Source organism: Scyliorhinus torazame, chromosome 12, assembly GCF_047496885.1.
Source record: "Scyliorhinus torazame isolate Kashiwa2021f chromosome 12, sScyTor2.1, whole genome shotgun sequence".
NCBI classification, from domain to species: domain Eukaryota; kingdom Metazoa; phylum Chordata; class Chondrichthyes; order Carcharhiniformes; family Scyliorhinidae; genus Scyliorhinus; species Scyliorhinus torazame.
This window is the reverse complement of record NC_092718.1, coordinates 175,544,207-175,568,259: the sequence shown is the minus strand read 5'-3', so window position 1 is coordinate 175,568,259 and position 24,053 is coordinate 175,544,207.

Below are 24,053 nucleotides of genomic sequence, written 5' to 3'. Positions count from 1 at the left end.
TCTTTTCGAAAACAACTGCTTGCAGAAATGGCTGAAACTTGAAGTCAGAGGGCAGTCAACAAAACTGCGCAGTCTTTCACAGGTTCCGCTCTTTCGCAGAGAATTAGCTCAATATTTATACATTATCTTTATCAAGATTATGTGACAACAGTATGGTCAGGAGTTTGATCGGAAATGCAAACGGAAGCAAAGACCAGACCATATTTGGTCATATCACTCATACCATTATTTAGTCCTCAGGGGGAACATTGAAAGGTCAGAATAGACTTGTTTCTTCCTGAACTTATCTTTGTTTTAAATTCCTACTGCCCTGGGTTATGACGAGTTAGTTTTATGAGGGGTTGCCGAGGTCCGGTGTTTTGGAATGGCTCGACCTTCGCTGATCTTTTCAGACTTCAAGTTATGCAGAGTTGGCCTACGGCCATACTAGTCTGAAAATGGTTAGGGCAGCATTCTTTACCTGGGCCTGGTGAGCTGGAATAAGTAGTTTCAGTCTTTTTTGTATTGTATCAAACCTTTTGACCAGTCTTCCCATTGACCAGTTTTCCCATCATGCCATTACTTAATTCATACCATATCACACCTCCTTTACTTGGGAGAGCTCACCTCGCTGCAGCCCCTCAGATCTCACAGCAGGGTCACTAGGTCAGAGTAAGAGAGCCAGGAAGCAGCCTTACCAGGTCTCCTTTCCTTTCCTATGGTTGCTGCTGCCTCAAAAGATCATTTCCATCTGTGTCTTTGTAAACCACACTGGGGTTCTTTTAATGAGAGATCTTTCATTTAACAGATTCAATGTGTCAAGCCACCTGCCCTCACGGACTAATGAGGAAACCTGGAGAAAGGATACTAATGCCATGGCTGAGTTAATGTGTCTCGCAAACTCCACTGAAGTTGTTACCGGTCCTGCCTCAAACCTGTTCTGCCATTCAATGAGATCATGGCTGATCACCACCACTTGCTCCTCATATTGTGTTGCATGTTGTCACAGTGGTTAGCACTGCTGCCTCACAGCGCCAGGGACTCAGGTTCGGCTCCAGCCTCGGGTTATTGTCTGTGTGGAGTTTGTACATTCTCCCCGTGTCTGTGTGGTTTCCTCTGGGTTCTCGTGTTTTCTCCCACAGTCCAAAAACATGCAGGTTAGATGGATTGGCCATGATCAATGCGTGGGGTTATGGGGATTGGGTGGGGAATGGGCCTACATAGAGTGCTCTTTCGGAAGGTCGGTGCACAATTAATGGGCCGAAACTCTATGGATTCCTTAATATCTTCGATTAACAATAATCTATCAATCCCAGGTTTAAAATTAACAATTGATCTTGCGTCAGTTGTCATTTTCAGAAGAGAGTTCCAAACCTCTGTCATCTTTCAAGTGTAGAAGTTTCCTAATTTCATTCTTCACAGACTTGGTTCGAATTTTGAGGCTCTCTACGGGGCAGATATTGTTTTTCTCCTTCTAGTCTATTTGTTGAAAATCCTGAAAACTTTCACCAGATTACCTTTTACCTGTCCAAATTCCAGGGAACAGAATCCTAGTTTGTGTAAAAGCAAAATAACGTGGAAGCTGGAAATCTGAAATAAAAACAGGCTAGACCTGAATTGATGATGGCCAGACCTGCTGAGTACTTCCAGAATTTTGTTTTTATTCATCCTTGTTTGTGTAATCGCTCCTCGTAATTTAGCCATTGAAGTCTAGATATCATTCTGATAAATTTATACTCATTCCCTCCAAGTCATGAGTGAATATCCTGCCAGATGTGATGCCCGGAACTGTTCAGAGTACTAAGGGGTTGTCTAGCCGCATTTCTTTTCATGATTAGGAATTAAATAACCACAATCCAGTGAGAATGGAATATATGAGGTGCAACATTATCGACTACTGGTCTTGTAACATATGACACATAAGCATCATGTGACAATAATTACATAAATGATATATTCAGATAAATAATTTGTTGTTGCTTACAGATTGTCTTCAAGGTGTATAAATAGACCCACTTTCAATAGTTCTGAGATATTCTGTGCTTGGATTGACGAGTAGTTCCCGCTGAACATCCTATTTGTATAGTACTTGTACACTGATATCATATATAAAAAGAACCCAAAGAGTTGATTTATCTCTAATAATAATCTTTATTGTCACAAATAGGCTTACATTAACACTGCAATTAAGTTACTGTGAAAAGCCCCTAATCGCCACATTCCGGCGCCTGTTCGTGTACGCAGAGGGAGAATTCAGAATGTCCAATTCACCTAACAGCACGTCTTTCAGGACTTGTGGGAGGAAACCGAAGCACCCTGAGGAAACCCACGCAGACACGGGGAGAATGTGCAAACTCTGCACATACAGTGACCCAAGCCGGGAATCGAACTGGCGCTGTGAAGCCAGTGTCCAAACGTATACCCATTCATTTGGTCTAACACCAACTTTTGGATATTTCACTTGTCCCACCATCCATAACTTCTTGGAGAGACAGTTTCAGATTTCATTTAATTTTGGGTGAAAAAATTGCTTCCTGATTTCACTCCTGAATGGTCTTTCTCTAAGATTGGGTCCCGTGTTTCTGATTCTCCCACTAGAGGAAATGATTTCTTTATATCAACCCCTTTTGCCATGCTAAATACCTCAATTAAATCATCTGTTAATGTTCTGATTACAAGTCAAGTTTATGCAACATTGCTAAATGTTAGCGGGGCTGGTACAGGCTAATTGAAGAGACAGTAGGACCAAAAGTGGATACTGGTGCCGACCAATGAAAGGTGCAGAAGTACTATTACTGGGCAGCGCAGGTACTGACTGATTAATGGAGAAGGAAGGATTAGTATAGGCCAAAGCTGGGAAACTTTCGGTGGTTAACCAGATGTAACCAGTCAACAACTGGCAGAGGGTCCGAATTCCCGTAACAGCCTCCCCGAATAGGCGCCGGAATGTGGCGACTAGGGGCTTTTCACAGTAACTTCATTTGAAGTCTACTTGTGACAATAAGCGATTTTCATTTCATTTCAATTAGTTTGAGAATATTTTGTTTATTAAACGGTCAACAGTAACAAAAGATCTGAAAATCAACTACGTAACATTCCATGTATTACACTAACCATCAAACAACAAGGAAACGTCACCGTTCCATATTGGTACCAATAAAAAGCTATATCTGCTCACTTTCACCCAAAAAACCACACAGGGTGGGATTCTACGTCCCGTCAGACCCGTTTTCTGGTGCGGCGCGCCTCCACCGGCAGCAGGATCCTCCATCCCCGTCGCCGGCCAATGGAGTTTCCCATTGTGGCCACACCCACGCCGTTGGGAAATTCACGGACGTGAGTGCAATGCCGGTGGAGCGGAGGTTCCCGCCAATGGAGAAGCCCTCCCACGGTATCACCCCTTGCAGGTACTACAACAGAAAGAGAGGATATTCCTGAGAATGTGTTATCCTATACAGAACATTGTCATGGAAATGATCTATCCATCAACGTGTTACTTGTTCCACATTTCATTGACATTTGATACCATGGCGGCATTCTTGAATATAGAAGGAAATGAGCAATCATTGACAAGAGTTTATGAATGTTGGAAGATAGCTCATTGGAAGCTTTTTGTTGTTTTGAAGGAGAGGAAAGTTTGCAAGTCACTATAAATATACTGAACTGGAAATTCCGATTTTGTTTTTGAAGCTGAAGCACTGGAGTTCTGAAGCTGCAGTCAGGGTTATGGTCTTTCTAAAGTACAAGCTGAGAGAAGACATGCTAGGCCCCAAAGTAATGCAAGTATTCAAGCGATAGTATAATGGAGGTAAAAGCTGATGTACCAGTCCTTTCACCATATCCATCCGAATGACCTGACTTAACCTTGTAGGAAAGAGAAGCACGTTACCTGCATGACTTGTCAAACAGGGAGGAGGTGGTCGATTCAAAGGCTTTAACTGAATTCATAGCTCTGGCTGAAGAGATTAAAAATGTCTTTCCTCAAAAATATGCAATTAAGAAAGTATTCGAATGCTGCCTTCCAACAGTTTCAAAGAGAGGAATATTTTCCTTCTCATCTATTGTCGTCAATGAGGAACCCGGAAAAGGTCAGTGAAAAATAGTTTATTCACACTTAGGAAATACAGCAACTAAGCAACAGTCCAAGTCCCAGCCGGGACCACCCTGAGATGCTGGCTCCCTCTTGGGTCGCCTTTTATCTTGGGCAATTAATGTGCCCTGCTGACCCTCAGCGGGGAGCTTGCACTCCACGAGCCCCAAGAGGAGATAGATTGGGTCATCCCCATGGGTCTGGTGGAGGTTATAACATCTCTCCCCCCTTCAAAGTCTGTATGTCCCTCTGTCATGGGGTGTAAAGGAGGCTGTGTTCTCCGCTTTGCCCGCGGTTGAGCCTCCCTCTGTTGCGGGGCTAGGTCGGGGGGCATGCAGCATGTCGGGGAACAATGTTTTTGCATTGATCGTCTTGGGGGGGGCGGGGGGGGGGGGGGGCACCATTGGCAAACGTTCCCTGGTGAGGCTGTCATCCGAAAATGCGAATGCCTGGATTTCCATGTCAGATCCTGAATCCTCCAATTCACACATCTCAGAGACATGGCGCCTACGGGGTGATGGCCCCAGGCCCCATTTGTGCCGGGCAGGTGGGGCTGAAAAATGGTTCCTCCGGTGGGGTTGGTCCTGCGCCGGCCCCCTGCTCCGGAGGTGGTGCAGATGCTTCCGCACCATCCGTTCTCATGTTTTTATCGAGTAAGATACCGGTCCAGCCTGTTTCACCACGGTCCCTCGAATCCACCAAGCACCGTCTCCGAAGTTTCAGACGTATACCTCGTTCCCCCATTGGAAACCTCTGCCCTGCGTCCATCTGCTTTGGTCCTGCCTCTGGAGTTTTGTGTCCTTTCTACTTTCCTGCTAATATCAGAGAATGTTTGGCAAAGGTGGGCTCTGAGCCTTCGGCCCATCAGCAGTTCCACCAGTGCCACTCCGGCCGTAGCATATGATGTTGTCCGGTAGCTGAACAAAAAATGCGCCAGCCTCATCTCTGTGGATCCCATGTCCTGTTTCCTCATGCCCTTCTTGAAAGTCTGCTCTCTTTATTCAGACAGACCATTTGAGGAAGGGTGGTACGGGGCTGGTCAGGTGTGCTTCACCCCGTTTGCTTTCATGAAGTGTGCAAACTCCTTGCTAGTGAACAGGGTTCCGTTGTCCGTGACTAATATCTCTGGGATGCCATGGATACTAAATGAGAAGTATCCGTTTGGAATGGATGTCCACCATCAGCAGTAACATTGAGCCTTGAAAAGGTCTGGCAAAATCTGCATGTCGGTGCACCCAAGGCCGGTTCGGCCATTCCCATGAGTGGAGTGGTGCGACTGGCGGGAATTTTGGTTATTCCTGGCACGTGGTACATTGCTGGGCCTGTTGCTCGACGTCGCCATCCAGGCTTGGCCACCATACATAGCTCCTGACTAGCACTTCATCTTCGGGTGTTCATTGTGTCGATCTTGAAGTGTGGTCTGTCTGCCCTGACTTGGAATCACATCGCAAGCTCCCGACAGGAGGATGCCGACCTCTAAGCTGAGCTCTTGCTGCTTGGCCTTGAAAATCTGCAACTCCTTAAGCAGTTTCCCTGGCTGACCCCTGTGTAACAGGACATGGTGTAACTTTACCAAGTTTGGGTCCTTCTGTGTCCAACCACGAACTTGTGAGGCTGTGAGCGGCAAGGTATCCATGAAATTTAAAATCAATACTATCTAGTCAGCCCTTGGTGGAGTTTGGGAGGAGGCAACAGGAGCTGGCTCAGAGCCTCCGCATTCGCGATCTACGTGCCCGTCCAATAGTCAAATACCTATCTGTATGCCGCTAACAATAGGGTTCAACACTGTATCCTGGCTGATGCTATTGGCGGAATCTGCTTGTCCTTTTTAAACAATCTGAGCAATGGCTTTGGCCCATTATGATGGTGAATCGATGCCCATACACACACTGGCAAGATTTCTTCACCGCAAAGATAACAGCCAGCCCGTCTTTCTCAATCTGATAATTGCACTCCCCAGCATGCGCAGGTGATCAGTCTCTCCGTTCCGCTGTCCTTGCGGTGGGGGTAACAATACCATGATTTAGTGTGAAGAGGCATCACAAGTGACCAAAAGGGGCCTTGAGGTGTCAACAACCCTGATGACGACAGACACTGCCTCTCCCTAGTGAAGGCTTCTTCTCGCGATGCTCTCCACGTCCACTCCTGGTGTTTGTTTCAATAGCGCATGCAGTACGGTGAGGATGGTCGGCAAGTTCAGGATATATTTCCCGTAATAATTCATGAGTCCTGATAACAACTGCAATTCGATTGCGTTCTCAGGCGTGGGGGTTTATTTGATTGCTCAAAGCTTCTCTTCTACTGGGTACAAGCCGGCTTGGTCAACAAGATACCGTAAGTCCGTAAGTACATGGCCTCTTGTGTATGAAATGTAGTTTCCTCTCAAGGCGAACGTCTGATTTGGAAAAACGATGGAAGATTTCCTTCAAGTTGCTCAGGTGCTCCTTTTTGGGTCAGAGTGGTTTGTTACGAACACCACCAATTCATCAAACATCTTAGAGTCAGGGGCTGCAGGGTAAGTTAGGCTCTTTATGACATTGAAAGTGGGGGCTTCTCAGGTGCTCAAAAGAATCACCTTCTGGAAGTCCTCTCCAGTAATAGCACTCGCCCTGAAAATATAGCACATACGCTCTACGTACTGCCCCCAGTCTTCCACACTCGCGTCAAAAGCGTTGAGTCTATCGAAGAGCGGAATTTTTGAAACAGTGCTGAACTTGCTCCTCTGATTTGAGGTGCAACTGTGGTCTGAGTGCCCAGCAGAGTCGCCTGTAGTTCAGCTTTTATCCTCGTCGCCAATTTTGTAGTCAATGAGGAGCCCCAAAAAGGTAAGTCAAAGTAGTTAATTTCCTCCTCATGGTTAGAAAATACAGCAACTAAGTAACACTCCAAGTCCCAGCTGGGATCATCCCAAGGTGCTGGCTCCCTCTTGGGCCGGCTTTTATCTTGGCTTGGGGAATTAACAAGCCCCACTGTTGGGCATCCGCCCTTCATTGGGGGAGCTTGTATTACATGTGCCCCACGTGGTGACCGATTGGGCCATCCTCATGGAGGTTATAACTATCCTTCTATCTTGTTGCCCTCACCAAAGGGGGTCTCCATCGGTATTGTGATTTCACCAGGGGCTGTGGATTGGGATAGGTGGTGTGGCGTTCCCTCAGTTCAATAACCCATGGTTGTCCAGATACAATATAAAAGGTGAATGTTTATTTGTAGGTCTTCAGACACACGCCAAAACGGGAAAAAGGAAATAAATATCCAGCTCTTCCTTGAGCCGAACTTTACACACAGGTATTCTAGGGCGGCAGTTGTGTAGGGGTATTATCATATAGACTAGCAATCTAGGTTCAAATCCCAATATGGCAAGTGGCGAAAATTGAATTCAATAAAAATCTGGAAATAAAAGTCTAATGATGATGAAGAAACCATTGTCGATTGTCATTAAAAACCCACCTTCACTCTTAAATACCCTCAGGAATGGGCAATGAATGCTGATCCAGCGATATGTCCACATCCCATAAACAAATTTAAAAGTCTCTCTCTCTCAATACTTTGCTTATATAATCTGATTAGCCTCTTGAATGCAGCAATGTGTTGCTGACTGTGAAATGCTGCACAGGTCCTTGGAAAGACCCAGAGACAAGTAAATTTAGTTCTGCTGTCACCTTCAGGGCCACTCGCAAGGTGAAGTCTCCAAACCCACGTGGCATCTGGTCTTCTCAGAGCATGTGGCCCATGTGGCAGACCAGATCTCCCTCCACTGCCTCTCACTCATTTATGGAAAGGAGACAAACAGACGATAGATATTGGGTCTCTGCTACTCAGTCTCCTGTTGATGTTCAGGCTCTCCCCTGGCCTTGTCCCACAAGCAGTGCCTCCTGCTGGAGCTGCACCTGCAGACTCCTTTCCCTCCTTCTGTCTCGAATGAGAATTTATATGAAGCACCCTGGACCACTGGACCCATTCTCACTATTGACTCCTCTCTGAAATGAGATATTGAAGACCAGAATTGTTAAAGGATGCTGAGTACAAAGGTACGTAAGATGGACCGATGGGAGACGTTGGGCAGCTAAGCTTTGGCACCTTAGATTGAATTGTTCCCTCATGCTACCTTACCCCTGGGACTCCAGTACACACATAGAGGTTAGCAGCATTCCATTCCACTGATGTGACATCTGGAGCTCTGTGGAGGGTGTAAACCTGTGATTTACATCATTGAACCAATGTGGCTCTGACCTCCACTCATTGACTTGGCATAACTATGAGCACTTATTTGTTCAAAGTGAATGAATAGAAGCCATTTGGCCACTGATGAATGGCCTTTATCGTTAACCCATGACTCCCCTTCACTGATTAAATGGCCGAATTGATACAATTGTTCCACCTGCGCTATAGCATTCGCTCTCCAAAACTGATTCACGTCTTGCTTTTCCAATTATAGCGTGAAGTGATTTAATTGTGCTTATCCCTTTCAATGTGCAAATTTAGAAATCTGTTGTTTCCAGGACAATGGAGTGTCCACTGTAGCAGCACCTACAAGTGAGTATGTGATGCACGATCAATGATTGTACGATCCCGTTTACCAAGTCGGCTATACGGGGGAGAGGGTACGTGTCCCGCTGCGTAAACCTGTTGATGGTCTGGGTGTAGTCGATGACCATCCTATGCTTCTCCCCGGTCTTTACCACCACTACTTGAGCTCTCCAGGGACTGTTGCTAGCTTCAATGACTCTTCCCTCAGTAGCCGTTGAACCTCTGACCTAATAAAGATCCGATCCTGGGCACAATACCGTCTGCTCCTGGTGGCGACGGGTTTGCAATCCGGGGTGATGTTCGCAAACAGGGAAGGCGGATCGACCTTGAGGGTCGCGAGGCTGCAGACAGTGAGAGGGGGTATAGGGCCGCCAAATTTGAAAGTTTGACTTTGGAGGTTGCACTGGAAGTCTAACCCTAGGAGTGTGGCCGCGCAGAGGTGGGGAAGGACATAGAGCCGGTAATTTTTAAACTCCCTTCCCTGGACCGTGAAGTTTGCTACACAAAACCCCTTTATCTCTACTGAGTGGGAACCGGAAGCCAGGGAGATTTTTTGATTAACAGGGTGGACGGGGAGGGAACAGCGCCTTACCGTGTCGGGGTGTATGAAGCTCTCCATGCTCCCAGAGTCAAGTAAGCAGGATGTCTCATGCCCGTTGATTAGTACCGTTGTTGTAGCAGTTGAGCATGTTCGAGGCCGGGACTGGTCCAGGGTCACCGAAGCTAATCGCGGCAGCAGTTGAATGTTCTCTTCAGGCGATGTGTGGTCAGCCGAGCTGGGGTCCTGGGAGTCCATCCAAGATGGCGGCGCCCATTGGTCGCCCATGGCTGGGGGTGCACAAAATGGTGGCGCCCATCCATCACCCATGGCATCCGCGGGACAAGATGGCGGCAACCGGAGGCTGCACATGACCCTGGAGGAGGAAGATGGTGGCGCCCGCTGGCCGCACGGGGACCGTGGAGAGGATTGTGATGGCGGTCCGCATTTGCCACTGGAGACCGCAGCGACCGCCTGGGCCTGGCATACCGCCACGAAGTGGCCCTTTTTACCGTGGGCCGGACAGCGCTGCCAGGGGTGCTTGGCCTGCCCGCAAAAATAGCACTGGGGCCCCCCGGGATTGCCAGGCCGTCTTGCAGCGCAAGCTTGTGGGGGGGTGGGCAATGTCTCGGGGTCGGCCGTGGGGGGGGTGGCCACGCTGCCCAGGGGGCTGCCGTGCGGTCGGGGACGTAAGCGTGGGTGTTTCGGGAGGCCACATCCAGGAAGCCGGCAAGGGCCCGTGCCTCCTTGAGGCCCAGGGTGTCTTTCTCCAGCAATCGCTGGCGGATTTGGGAGGACAGCATACCTGCAACAAAAGCGTCCCGGATCAAATGTTCTGTGTGGTTGCTCGCCAAAACTTGGGGGCAGCTGCAGTTTCTCCCCAACACCAGGAGCGCACAGTAGAATTCTTCCAGCGATTCCCCAGGGATTTGTCGCTAGCAGATGTCAGGCGTAGACCTGGTTTACCGGGCGAATATAGTGTCCTTTTAGCAGCTCCATTGCTGCATCAAAGTTGTCCGTGTCCTCGATGAGGGTGTAAATTTCTGGGCTCACCCTTGAGTGCAGGACTTGCAATTTCTGTTCTCCCGTGGGTGTGTTTTTGGCCGTTCCGAGATATCCGTTAAAACACGCCAGCCAGTGCTTGAAGGTTGCCGCTGAGTTTGCCACGTGGGGGCTGAGCTGCAGACACTCCGGCTTGATTAGGAACTCCATCCTTTTAAATCTAGCTTATTAAATTGATGCACGATCAATGACTACTAAAGCGAGGTTGTAGTCCAACTGAAGGCTTTAATAAGCTAGATGTTTCCCCCAGCAGCTCAGGTACAGAAAGAAGGCTGCTGGGGCGGCACGGGCTCTTATACCCTGCCTTGCAGGGCGGAGCTACCATACCGCTTGACCAATGGGAAACATACAATATCTACCAATGGTGTTCCAGCATTACTAGGTACCGTAATACCTCTACACAGACTACCACAGTATGTGATCCAAGAAAGAGCTCCAGAGCCTAACTTAGCAATCCTTCCAGACTTCTGACTTGTAACTGTGAGGTCCACATAGCCCCTGGACTTCTATTATGGTGGATTTAAAATTAAGTCTGCAGGCCTCAGAGGTTCAAACAAACGAACGGTTTTATTACAAGATGTGAACACTACAGGCTGCTATGTTACACTGCCTGTTTTCCTGTGCAAGCGGCTGATGGATGGGTCTCTCAAAGTGGCCCTGTTCCACTGCAAGACTGCTGGTGAGGAAACTCTAAAAATACTATGCATTCACATCCCCCCCTCCCCCGCCCTTAAATTAAAGGTCCCTGACACAATAAACAGTATTACATTAACAATCAATCGACAACAACGGTCAATACCCCAGCTGCTTCAGAGGCCGCCGCTCTCTGTGTGGTTGTCAGTGAACCTCGGGTGTCAGCCTTTTGGTGCTTGCTGCAGCCTCTGGTGTCTTTGGCCTGGATCGGACATCGTCTGTTGTCTGCTTAACCGGAGTCAATGTAGTGTTCTGAGGTTGACTCGGTGTCTGATTCTCAACTGAGGCACTGCTTTCCCCGTTTGGTTCAATTAGTGTCAGGTTCACAGGAGGCCCAGGTCGTCCCTTTGCACAGCTTGATTTGGACTCTCTGTTGATTCTGTCCATGGCAGATTCTTATCTTTCAACATTGATCCACATGTCTCCTCGATATTATGTCACCTTGGGTTTGTACCGTGTCGGACAGAGATTTTCAAACTCAGGGTCGCAAACAGCGGGTGGGTCAGGGGCGGGTGTCGGGCCCGTCACAGAGTGATCGGTCACAGCATTCCCAATTGCAGGAGAAGCACCCAACGGCCGCGACCAGCTTTTAAGACTGCTGGCAGTGACCGGCTTTTCAGTTGAGAATGCCGACTGCAACCAGCTTTTAAATACAAATGAGAAGCGGCATCAGAGAGCAGGTCACGCCCCCAGCACGTACACTGGCGTCACGTGCATGTGCGTTCTTGCTTTGGGTGCAAAACTACGGAGGAGAGATTCCTCCATTTTTTAGCTGCCAGCAACGGGACTGTGCGAAGAACTGAAGAAGGATCATTTTGTAATAATGAAGAGAGGGCCAGAGACACAGACAGGCCAGGATCTCACCACTGAATCTGCAGGAGAGTTCACGGCAGAAGAAAGCAGTGCTGGTGATAGCTGTATGTATAGCTCCAGGGTCTCTGGTGAACGGCCCATTGAGAAGTAACTGAACTTGGGAACAAAGCAGTATAAAAATGATTTCTTGAGGTGTGGCTTTGTTAATTGTATCAATGAAAATGAGGACGCAAAGGCTTTGTGTTCAATGCAGGCAAGTGCTGGCAAACAAAAGTTTAAAACCCTCAAAACGTCAAAGGTGCATGTTCGAGGACAAACCTCATGATTTATCGTCAGCTGAAGTCCTTAGCAGAAATGTAACATTGAATGACAAAGCTACTGAGATTGTGAGGACCAAGCAGGCTCACCTGTCGATTTAAGATAAGCAATAATGGTGAGTCCTGAAGGTCGGTCGGCATGGTTCATGAAGGTCGCCCGACGTGGATCCTGAATGTTGGCTGGTTGGTAAAAATGGGTACTGGGAACAAAAGTTTGAAAAACACTGGTGTTGGAGACCGACCTGCCTCTGCTAAAATGGTGGCAGGCATCCACTTTTCACTTGTTGTATGGTTCCTTGTCAGAACTTCTTGACCCTGGCAAAAAACACAACGTTTTGCCTTGTTTTCCCACTGTATGATCTGATCCTGCTGCTTTTACTCGACAATTTATTTTGTCTTGGGTGGTTTTAGCAAATCTAATGCTGTGCATGGCTGACGTCTAACCATTAGCAACACTGGAGAAATTTGGGGTCATTGAGTGCACAGTATTTCTGTATCTGAGCAGGAATTGGTTCAAATGTTTCGACAATGAATCCAGTTACCTTCAACGAATGTTTCAACAAAACATTCTGCCAGGCTATTTGTGGCACGATTTTCAGGAGCGGACCGTCCGTACTCCTTTAAGTTGTGTACGAACTCTTGCGAAATGAACAGCAGCCCATTATCATTTATGAGTTGTTCAGGGTAACTGAATCTGCTGAAGATTTCACCCAATCTCTCAATTGTTTTCTCCATTGATGTTGACTTCATGACAGCAACTTCAGGCCATTTCGAGTGAGCATCAACTAGAATGAGAAACACACCTCTTCAAACGGACCGGCATAATCAACATGTACCCATTGCCAGGTTTCCTTTGGCCATTCCCACAGGGTGTAATGGGCCTAATGGCAGCAGGTTCCGCACTTTTGCACAAGAGAAACACATTCCCGCCCTCTCCTCTGCATCTAGCCCTGACCATCAAAAATAGCTTTATCCTTCATCCTTACAATACCACAGTAGCCTTCGTGTAATTGCTTTAACATGCGTTATATTAGTAGTAGTGGAATGATAAGTCTTATTCCCCAGAGGAGCCAACCTTCATATGTGGATAATTCAAGTCTTCGAGTGGAAAATGGCTTTAATTCAGGGTTTGCTCCTGAAGTCGTTCCTCAAAGTATCATGTCCAAGACCTCTGACAATAACAGATCATTTCTGATATGCTTCCTGATTTGTCCTGCGGTTATAGGAATGTTATCTACTTTTTAAAAAATACATTTTTATTCAGCTTTTTCAATTTTGTACATAACAAAAACAGAAACAGGCCATAACATACTCCCCCTCCTGAAATCTTCCCCCCCTCAGAAAACTAAACAGAAACTCCTATTATATTCTTTGCCTTTTCCTCCAAGGTAGCCAGATTTGTAGTGTTGACAAAGAATATACAAATAAGAAGATTGAATCAACATTAATTTATTTTACACTGCTAACTAAAATGAAGTTCACACACTCTACTGAGTTACAGATAATAAACTAATGATATTGATTCTGTAGTACAGCAATCAATATTCTATCTAACTATTGAACTTCTAATATGGGTGTTTTGTAAGGACAATGTTTGAATGTTTAATTGTTGCGGATCAAGGCATACTTACAAAGATCTGCCCTTTTCATGCCACATGTGATTGAGATGCATCAATCTGTCTTATCTTGCACTGTTCTAACCAATCCAACTTTCTCCATTTTTTCTAGTTCAACCTTCAATTTGTCTTGTATGCAAACACTGCACTTGATAGACTTGCATTCTTCTGAAAATGCAATTTCGCAGCTCACTTTAAACTGCCAACTCTATTGGAACATTATAGATATTTCAATGTTAGATCATGAACTGAAGTGATAAGTGTAGTTTCTGAGGCAGATCTGCCTTGTGTTGACTGACTAATTACACAGATTGTCTTTAGTGTGAAGTCATAGCTCCTGGTATATCAATAATCGTTGTGCCTTTTGTTTCCACTGTGGCCATCTAAAATGGCCACCTACAAAGGGTAATAGGAGTTGTGGTCAAGCTGGGACACAGACAGTGCACAGCCCCTGTGTATTGTGCAAAGGAAAAACCAGACCGAACTGAAACCTGCACCTGTTAAAGGTCAATCATTGATTTCCCCAGGACAATAGACTCAAATCAAGGAATAGCAACAATAGCAGACTCCCCGGCGCTGCCTCCCCTTATTTGGAAAGGCATATACACTTGGAACAATAACGACTAGCACCCGCCCAGCCATCAAGATACCCGCCCCTAATTGGCCGGTATAGATCAGAGCAATGTTTTTCAAACTTTTTTTCCGGGGACCCATTTTTGACAACTGGCCAACCTTCGGGACCCATGCCGACCGACCTTCGCGACCCACGCCGGCCGACCTTCGCGACCCACGCCGGACGTCCTTCGCAACCCACCATTTTCTCTTACCTTGTTTGTTGCTGACAAAATGGAGGAATCACAATCTCGGCCAATGCACTTGATGGCGACATTTGGGGGCCATGACCTGCTCTCTGCCTCCCTCAGGCAGGAAGATTACATGGAATTTTTAACAAAAATCTTCTGCGTCTCCGATTGCACAAATTCATGGACTTCAGCCGCAGCAGCCGACTTTTATATTCAATTTTTATTTGTTTTTTGTAAATTGGAACAATGTTGTTGCACGGCACGTTTAATCAAAGAGACCAAATCCCATGTCAGCGTCAAGATTCTTCAGATTCGTCCAATTCTTCTCTTCCTTTTTCTCTTCAGCAGCAACAGGGGCAGCGGTGGAAACAACTGCTGCAGCTGGGGCACTGCTACCAGCACCAATGTTGCAGATCAGACTATTGACGTCAATCTTAGCCAACGCCTTGGCAAACAGACTAGGCCAGAAAGGCTCAATGTTCACACCAGCTGTTTGAATCAGGGCATTGAGTTTGTCTTCGGTGACAGTGACCTCGTCGTCGTGCAGGATGATCGTGCTGTGGATACAGGCGAGTTTCGAGGTGGAGGCCATGGCACTGCATCTCAGTGGGTGGGTCCGATGGTGCTAGTCGCCAGGGGAAACTCGGCCTTAGAAGAACTGAGCACTTCCGAACCGGGCCGAGCGAGCAGTAGCCGGCTTTTGACTACGCCGCCTGCGAGCGGCCTTTTGACCATATAAAAAAAATGCGGTCGCACTGCGCATGCGTACTCGCTCATCGGTGCGCATGCGCACCGATGAGCGGGTACACACATGCGCTGTACGGCCGCATTTTTTTCCACAGCCTTCTGCGGCAAAGAGTTCCACAGATTCAGCACCCTCTGGCTGAAGACATTCCTCCTCATCTCTAATAGAGTCATTCCTATTTAATCTGGTGTACTCCTCTATGGTCTTGGACATGTGCTCACAAAACCCCCTGTCCGTCAGCCTCCATAGTGGGCACTGATTTGAGTCTGTTTCCAAGGCCAAGTTCACGAAGTGTGGAGCATGGTCCAAGATAGCAATTGCTGAGTATTCTGCTCTCCGCACCCAAGGTAGGAGGGACCCACCCATGAAGAAGAAGTCAATCCTGGAGTAGACTTTATGCTCGTGGGAAAAGAATGAACACTCTTTGTCCCCTGGATGCAAAAACTGTCACGGTCCTGCCCCCCACCCCACCTGTTCCATGAAGACCCAGGAGCACCTTCACTATCCCCGAGGGAGCAAAAGACTTAGGCCTGGATCGCTTTATTTTAAGATCCAAAACACAGTTGAAATCCCCTCCAAATATCAGCTAGTGTGCATCTAGGTCAAGAATGGAAGACAACATTCTTTTAACAAATGTCACAACATCACAATCTGGCACGTAGGTATTTACTTGTACCATCGATGTGCACGCTAAAGAGTTATTGACCATTACAAATCTGCCATTGGGATATGCTATGGTCTCAGTGGCCAAGAAAATAACCCGCTTACTGACTAAGATCGCTGTACCCGGGTCCCGTCTATCAAAACCCGAATCGAAAATTCGCCTCATCCATCCCTTCCGCAGACTGGTTTGACCCCTTACCCGCAAGTAGGTTTCCTGCCAAAAACATCACATCAGCATTTAGATTCTTTAGGTTAGCAACAACTCTTTACCGGGCCATCCAAACTCCTTATGTTCCAGGTGGTCAGCCGAATTGGGAGCCTCCCATCCCCCTCAACCCTGAGTCATTCAGTCAGGGGCCGCCAAGTTCCTACTCAAGAAAATCGAGCCCAAGGCCCACCCAAAATGGTTGCCAAATCGACCCACAGAGTGAGACAAGGGGAATCTCTTAATCACCATCAGCAAACTAACCCTCCCCCCTTCCCGCAAATAACACTTCACCCAAATGTACCTATTGATATCCAATAAAAAAAAACAAGATTCCCTCTCCCAAACCCCAACTATTTATGGATGCGAAGCTCATCAAATCATGTGAGACTGGTTCGACAGCTGCAGCGCTCCCCCACCCCCATCACGCTCCCGTTAACTACCTGAATTTTAATACTAGCAGAGCAGATACCAGGATAGAGAAGGAAAAAGCATAACTTTATCTCCTGCTCCAAGGATAAAACAAACCTCTCAATACCAATACCAGTACCCCCACAAGTCTAAGTTCCCAACCAGGGAAAATAACTCCAAAAGAAAAAGAAAAACACTTTTCACAGAAGTTAACTCCCCCCAATAACCAAACCAAATGTGACACAAAATACCCATCATCCTCATGGCAGAGAAAACAGAAAAAAAATATGAAGAGTTTCACCTTCAAACAACAACAATTGTATATAGGATATCCCAGCCAATCTGATTGGGCAATGGTCTCTGGTCCCAGATGTGCCAGCTTCAAGAGGTGGGCACCACTGGGTCTACAGGCAGTCCACAAGTAAGAGCAGCTAATGGAGATCACACCTCGGTTGAGATGGAGTATTGCTCAGGCCAAGAGGAGTGAGATGTTGGGTTTGAGAGATCAGGGTAGGGTAGAGTATTGAAGTGGAGTATAACCTTTGTGGGGGGATGCTTCCAATGAGCACATGGCAACACAAAAGGAGGTGCCTACTTTCCCAACACCAGCTCACCAGTTAAAACTGCTGGGCTACCCACCTGGCATGGGCTTCCCCTGCCGTGAGGCAAAATAACGGTATGGGCAGGATAAGATACTTAAGAGGCTATTAATCGGCCACTTAACGACGGCTCTGCTATCCCTGTAAAATGGGAGAGAGGTTCGGGCTGGTAGTTAGGCAGTGGGTCACCACACGCTGCATTTTATGACTACCCCTCTACAATTAAATCTGCTGGTGGGGCAATATAAAATTCTGCTCTATGTCTCCAGAGCAGTAATCAAAGATTCTAGTATAATTTCTATTATTGATGTTCATCTAACGTGTCCAGTTCTCTGGGTTATTTCCATCTCCATTTTTGAGGAAGGGGGTAACATTTGCTGTTTGCCAGTCCTCTGCCCACTGCTGACACTGTGCCCACTTATCCCAGTCAGCTACTTATATTGAGCAGATGACACTGATTATTTTCAATAATCATGGATGACAATCACAAAAATACCACTAAATGATACTAAGCATGCCTGCTATTTTAAGCAGCTGATGCAGTTGTTTCCATTTTGTTCAGTTGACACTGAATGTTTTATCTATGGCTCCTTTGATGACGTTATGGGGAATCTGATGTGTTGGGTAAGCTGGGCCTGCGAGGACTGCGTTTACTGCAGCAGTGAGAGAGACAGGCTTCCAACACTTGACGAAATGCAACTCTATTTTATTAAACTCTTAACTATTAGACATGCTTGAACTGTGGGTTGACACTATGCTGAGTTGACTGGAGACCTGAGGCTAACCTGACCAGACTATCTTACTACCACATGGTGGATGTTCTAGTTGTTGCTCACAGGCTCTGACTGTCTCAGAGGCTACATCCCCAGAGCGCGGGAAAACTAGTGCCCCCTGGTTATATAGTGGCCGTGTCCTGTCTGGTGATCGGCTGCTGTGTTCTGTATGTTCAATGGTCATCCTTTGTGTCACTCACTGTCTGTCTGTGCACCATCATATACTTGTGTGTATATTATGACATCTCCCCCCCCTTTCAAAAAATGTGTGTATGTGTCAATAAATAGTGGGTGTGTGTATGAGTCTGACTATGTACAAAGTATGTGAGCGTATTTACATGAGTAGAAGCTGAACTATATACAAAATACGTGAACGTAGTCACATGGGAAGGTGTCTAGTTCAGATAGAGTGCATACAACAAATTAGGAAGAAACAATATGTACAGATGTGTAAACGAAGCACAAGGCAATGCACCATTCAGTCTATAAGTTCAGTGTCTGTGGTGGGCGACGAATTCTGGTTGACCGCCTCAAGGGTGGGCCAGGGGCCACCTGCACTGGAATGGGTGGAGCTGCGTCCAACGTAGACGGTGGCAAAAGAAATGGCAGATCGGTGACCTCTTGGAAGGGTGTGTCCTGAGGAAACTGCAGGCGAGGCGGGACATCACGTTCAGGTGGTGAGCGTGGAAGCAGCCGCAGTGCCCGCCTATTACGGCGAAGAAAAAAGCCATCATGCATGCGAACGAGAAATGATCTGGGGGCCACTTGCTTAACCACCACAGCCGTGGCAGACCAGCCACCATCAGGTAGCTGAACACGAACTCGGTCAGCAGGAGCCAGAGCAGGGAGATCTGTGGCGTGGGCAGCATACCATGACTTGTATTGGGCCCGAGACAGTTGCATTCTTTGCAGGACCGGAAAATTGTCAAGGTCCGGGACGTGGATAGCTGGCACCGTAGTCCCTAGTGTGCGGTTCATTAGCAGCTGTGCTGGGGACAGGCCGGCAGACAAAGGAGTCGCCCTGTAGGCTAGCAGTGCCAGGTGAAAATCTGAACCCGAATCAGCAGCTTTACACAACAGTCGTTTTACAATGTGGACCCCTTTTTCTGCTTTCCCATTTGACTGGGGGTAGTGGGGGCTTGAAGTGACGTGCGTGAAACTGTACCATCGGGCAAAATCCGTCCACTCCTGACTGAAGAAGCACGGGCCATTATCTGTCATGACCGTAAGTGGAATGCCATGACGGGCAAAGGTCTCTTTGCACGCCCTGATGACTGTTTCTGATGTGAGGTCATTCAGTCTGACCACCTCAGGGTAATTTGAAAAATAGTCCACGAGGCGGATGTAGTCCCGGCCTTTTGCGTGGAAGAGATCAATGCCAACCTTGGTCCATGGGGACGACACCAGTTCATGCGGCTGCAAAGTCTCTTTCGGCTGTGCCGGCTGGAACCGTTGGCATGTTGGACAATTTAGGACAGTGTTGGCGATATCATCATTGATGCCAGGCCAATATACTGCCTCTCGGGCTCGCCGGCAACACTTTTCCACCCCCAGTTGGCCGAGGATGAGCTCTAGCAGACTCTGTGGTATTACTATCCTGTCCAGTTTCATCAGTATGCCATCGACCACTGCCAGGTCATCTTTTATATTGTAGAACTGTGGGCACTTGCCCTTCTGCCAACCATCTGTGAGATGGCGCACGACCCATTGGAGTAAAGGATCCCTGGCCGTTTCTTGACGAATCTTCACAACCCTTTCGTCAGTGGCCGGAAAGTTGGATGCGCAGAACTCAACATGGGCGTCAATCTGGCAGTCGAAGTCCGACTGCTAGCACGGCGTGGTGATGGAGCGGGAGAGTGCATCGGCCACAATGAGTTCCTTGCCCGGGGTGTAGACCAGGTCGAAATCATAGCATCGGAGTTTGAGGTGGATACGCTGTAGGCATGGCGTCATATCGTTGAGGCCCTTCTGTAGGATGTGAACCAGTGGCCTGTGGTCCATTTCAACCGTAAACTTGGGGAGTCCATATACGTAATCATGGAATTTGTCAATCCCCGTGAGAAGGCCCAGGCACTCTTTCTCGATTTGAGCATTTCGCTGCTCAGTAGGGGTCATGGCTCTAGATGCATATGCGACTGGGGCCCAGGAGGAGGATTTGTCGCGCTGGAGGAGTACGGCCCCAATGCCAGCCGGGCTCGCGTCGGTGGAGATCTTCATCTCCTTGGCAGGGTCGAAAAATGCCAGGACTTTGGTGAGTTTCGCCCTGAGCTCACGCCACTCTCGCTCATGAGCGGGGAGCCACTTGAAGTCGTTTATTTTTTACAAGATTGCGGAGAGCTGTGGTGTGAGATGCAAGGTTGGGATAAATTTCCCAAGGAAGTTGACCATCCCTAGGAAGCGGAGGACCGCCTTCTTGTCCTCTGGTGTCTTCATAGCATTGATCGCCGACACCTTATCTGCGTCTGGCTGCACACCGAACTGCGAAAAATGGTCGCCGAGGAACTTTATTTCTGTTTGACCGAACGAGCACTTGGCTCTGTTGAGTCGGAGGCCATGCTCGTGGATCCTATGGAACACTCGCTTGAGGCGATCGATGTGTTCCTGAGGAGTTGTGGACCAAACAATGATGTCATCGACACTCACACCCCCTCGATGCCCTCCATCATTTGCTCCATTATTCAGTGGAACACCTCCGAGACGGAGATGATGCCAAAGGGCATCCGGTTGTAACAGTAACGACCAAATGGGGTGTTAAAAGTGCAGAGCTTTCGACTGGATGCGTCCAGCTGTATCTGCCAAAACCCCTTGGAGGCATCCAGCTTCGTAAATAACTTTGCGTGAGCCATTTCGCTAGTGAGCTCTTCTCGCTTAGGGATGGGGTAGTATTCCCTCATGATGTTACGATTCAAATCTTTGGGGTCGATACAAATGTGAAGTTCCCCTGACGGTTTTTTGACACAAACCATGGAGCTAACCCAGTCCGTGGGTTCAGTGACCTTAGAAATGACACCCTGGTCCTGGAGGTCTTGCAGCTGCTGTTTGAGGCAGTCCTTAAGGGGTGCCGGCACCCGACGCGGTGCATGAACCACGGGTGTGGCATTCGGTTTCAGAAGTATCTTGTATGTGTAGGGGAGTGTGCCCATACCCTCGAAGACGCTGTGGTATTGTGCTATGATGTCATCTAATTGGGTTTGAAAGTTGGCATCTGGCGAGGCTGATGCCTCAGCGGGCGACATGGAGTGAACCCGCTGCACAAGATTCAGGATTTTGCAGGCCTGAGCACCGAGCAAGGAAGCTTTGTTGGACGCTACTATTTCGAAACGCAGGGTGGCTCTTGAGGAATGATGAGAAACCACAAGCTGGCATGAGCCACTGGCAGCAATGGCATTGCCATTGTAGTCGATAAGCTGGCAGGCTGATGGAAGAATGCTCGGCTTGACGTGGATGGTATCCAGGTCAGACTTCGAAATGAGGTTCGCTGAAGCGCCGGTGTCCAGCCTGAAGCGCATGCGAGATTCGTTGACCGTAAGGGTGGCACACCACTCGTCGTCTGGATCAATGCTCAGCACTGGGAGTGGATTAGCCTTTTTTTTAGAAAGCATCGTATGCTTGGTGATGATGCCCACCCGGAATGGGAATGTGAGATCCTCGGTGTCGGGATCTGGAACCATGTCAGAGTCGGAGTCTGCAATGGGTTGCTGTACTGACCGGACTTTCCTGCGCTGCGACTGGGATCGCTGTGTATTGGGCAGTTGAGCAGATCTGCACAGGGCTGCATAGTGGCCAAGCTTGCCATACTGGCGACAGCGTCGAGATTTCACGGGACATTGGCGCTTTAAATGGGTGGAGCCACAGTTGTTGCAAGTCATGACGCCGACGTCAGGACGTTCTGTGCGCCACTGCGCATGCGCGGTGCGGTCGAAAGATGTGCGCACATGCGCAGTTCGATCCTCGGCCTCGCCGTCCCCTCGGTCATTGTGCGCATGTGCAGGAGCCCGGGAAAAGCGTGCGAAAAGGCTGCCCTCATCCAGACTCAGGCCCTGGAGCTGTTTTACGGCCTGCACCCGCTCTGCATCGTGGGGGCCTTGCCGCGCCCGCTCTGCCGCCTTGATATGGGAGTACCGGTTATTAGCGTGCTCATGTAGGACCAGGTTTCGATGGCGATGGTGAGGGTGAGCTGCTTAACTTTGAGGAGTTGCTGGCGAAGGGGACAGGAATGGACCCCGAAAATGATCTGGTTGCGGATCATGGAGTCGGAAGTGGAGCTGTAGTTGCAGGATTGCGCGAGGATACGGTGATGGGTTAAGAAGGACTGAAAAGGTTCATCCTTATCCTGAAGCCTCTGCTGGAACACATAGCGTTCAAAGCTCTCTTTGACTTCGATGTCACAGTGGCTGTCGAACTTCAGCAGGACTGTTTTGAACTTTGTCTTGTCCTCACCTTCAGCAAAGGTGAAGGAGTTAAAAATGTGGATAGCGTGGTCCCCGGCTGTAGAGAGGAAGAGGGCAATCTTTCTGCAATCCGATGCGGCCTCGAGCTCGATGGCTTCAAGATACAGCTGAAACTTCTGCTTAAAAATCTTCCAGTTCGCACCGAGGTTGCCGGCGATGCGGAGCTGCGGGGGAGGGCGGACGCTGTCCATGTTACCGGATGGTGATCGCTGGTCAAAGGCAGACTATCTCAAGGTGGGTCCGTCAAACTCAAACATAACTCATTGGTACCATGATGTGTTGGGTATGCCGGGTCTGCGAGGACTGCGTTTACTGCAGCAGTGAGAGAGACAGGCTTCCAACACTTGAAGAAATGCAACTCGATTTTATTAAACTCTTAACTATTAAACATGCTTGAACTGTGGGTTGACACTATGCTCAGTTGACTGGAGACCTGAGGCTAACCTGACCAGACTATCTTACTACCACATGGTGGATGTTCTAGTTGTTGCTCACAGGCTCTGACTGTCATATACTTGTGTGTATATTATGACAGAATCCACACCGAGTTGTATCAAAGAAATGTAGGTTTATTTGCAAGGCTATAATACACAGCTCTCAGTCGATCCCAACCAGGTCTTAACGGTCAGAGTCCAACTGGCCGACCTTATATACAATATGCACAGAGCGTTACCTGCCCCCTTAATGAGGGAGCTCGTACTCCACAAGGGACATGGGGAAGACAATCATCTTCACCCCATAAGTCCCATGCAGAGGGTTATGACAACTCGCGTTGTCTCTGCTATCATCTGCCCAGTTTGTTTGAACATCCACAGGTGTAATTCATCTGGATTTGGGAGCTTGTCCCTAAGTTTGTCCAGCTTTTCTCTTCTTTCTATCTTATTTGTTGCAATATTCATCTCAGTTTATGGTACCGTTGTCATTTTCCCTTTGTTAGCCTCTTCAACTTGGTTCAATCTGCCTCAGGGGACATATTGGCTGAAACATCAGACGTTCCTATTCAAGGAACTGAGGCTTTCCTCATCAGTAAAGTCCAGGAGCTCCTAATACATGTGAATGCATTAATTGTTAACATTATAAAGTTTACACAAGCAAAATTATGTGCTCCTGCTTTTGAGCTCGGGCTGCTTGATTGCCTGCGTTGTGTGTTTCTCCCTCTCCACAGTTAAATTGACAAGCAAGAAAGACGGAAATGTCACATCTGTTAACTTGCATTCCACGTATTTACTCCCAAGTAGAAATTTTAACAGTCAAGGGGGAACAAAAGTAAATTAATAGACTATAATTCACATTTGGGGGTGATGGTCCTCTATGTATCGAGCTAGCACATGTGTGAAATATGCCATGGAGTTGGATTGGAGTGTTTTTTTAAAATGAACAAACAGAATCTTCTTTCAATTTCTTTTGGGAGTTGCAAGAGTTTAGCTGTAAACATTATACAGATTGATGTGTAACAGGGTGGCCGCTGACAGGAGTGATGAATGTTTGATACCAGAGCAGCAGCACATAGGAAAAATGTCACTGCAGCCGCACTGTGCACGGCCTCCCATCCACAATGCTGCCTGAAGCCCACACAATAACAATAACTCTGCAAATAAGAATAAAGAATGGAATGAGCACAGGACCCTGCTGGTGCTTCACTGTAGTAGAGCTGTCAGAGTGAGGCACAGGTAGATCCTGCAGCAAACGTTTGCAGTGTTAATGCTCCCAAAATAAACATATCAGACAAAGAGGCATCCAGTACATGGTAAGATGTTGTGTGGTG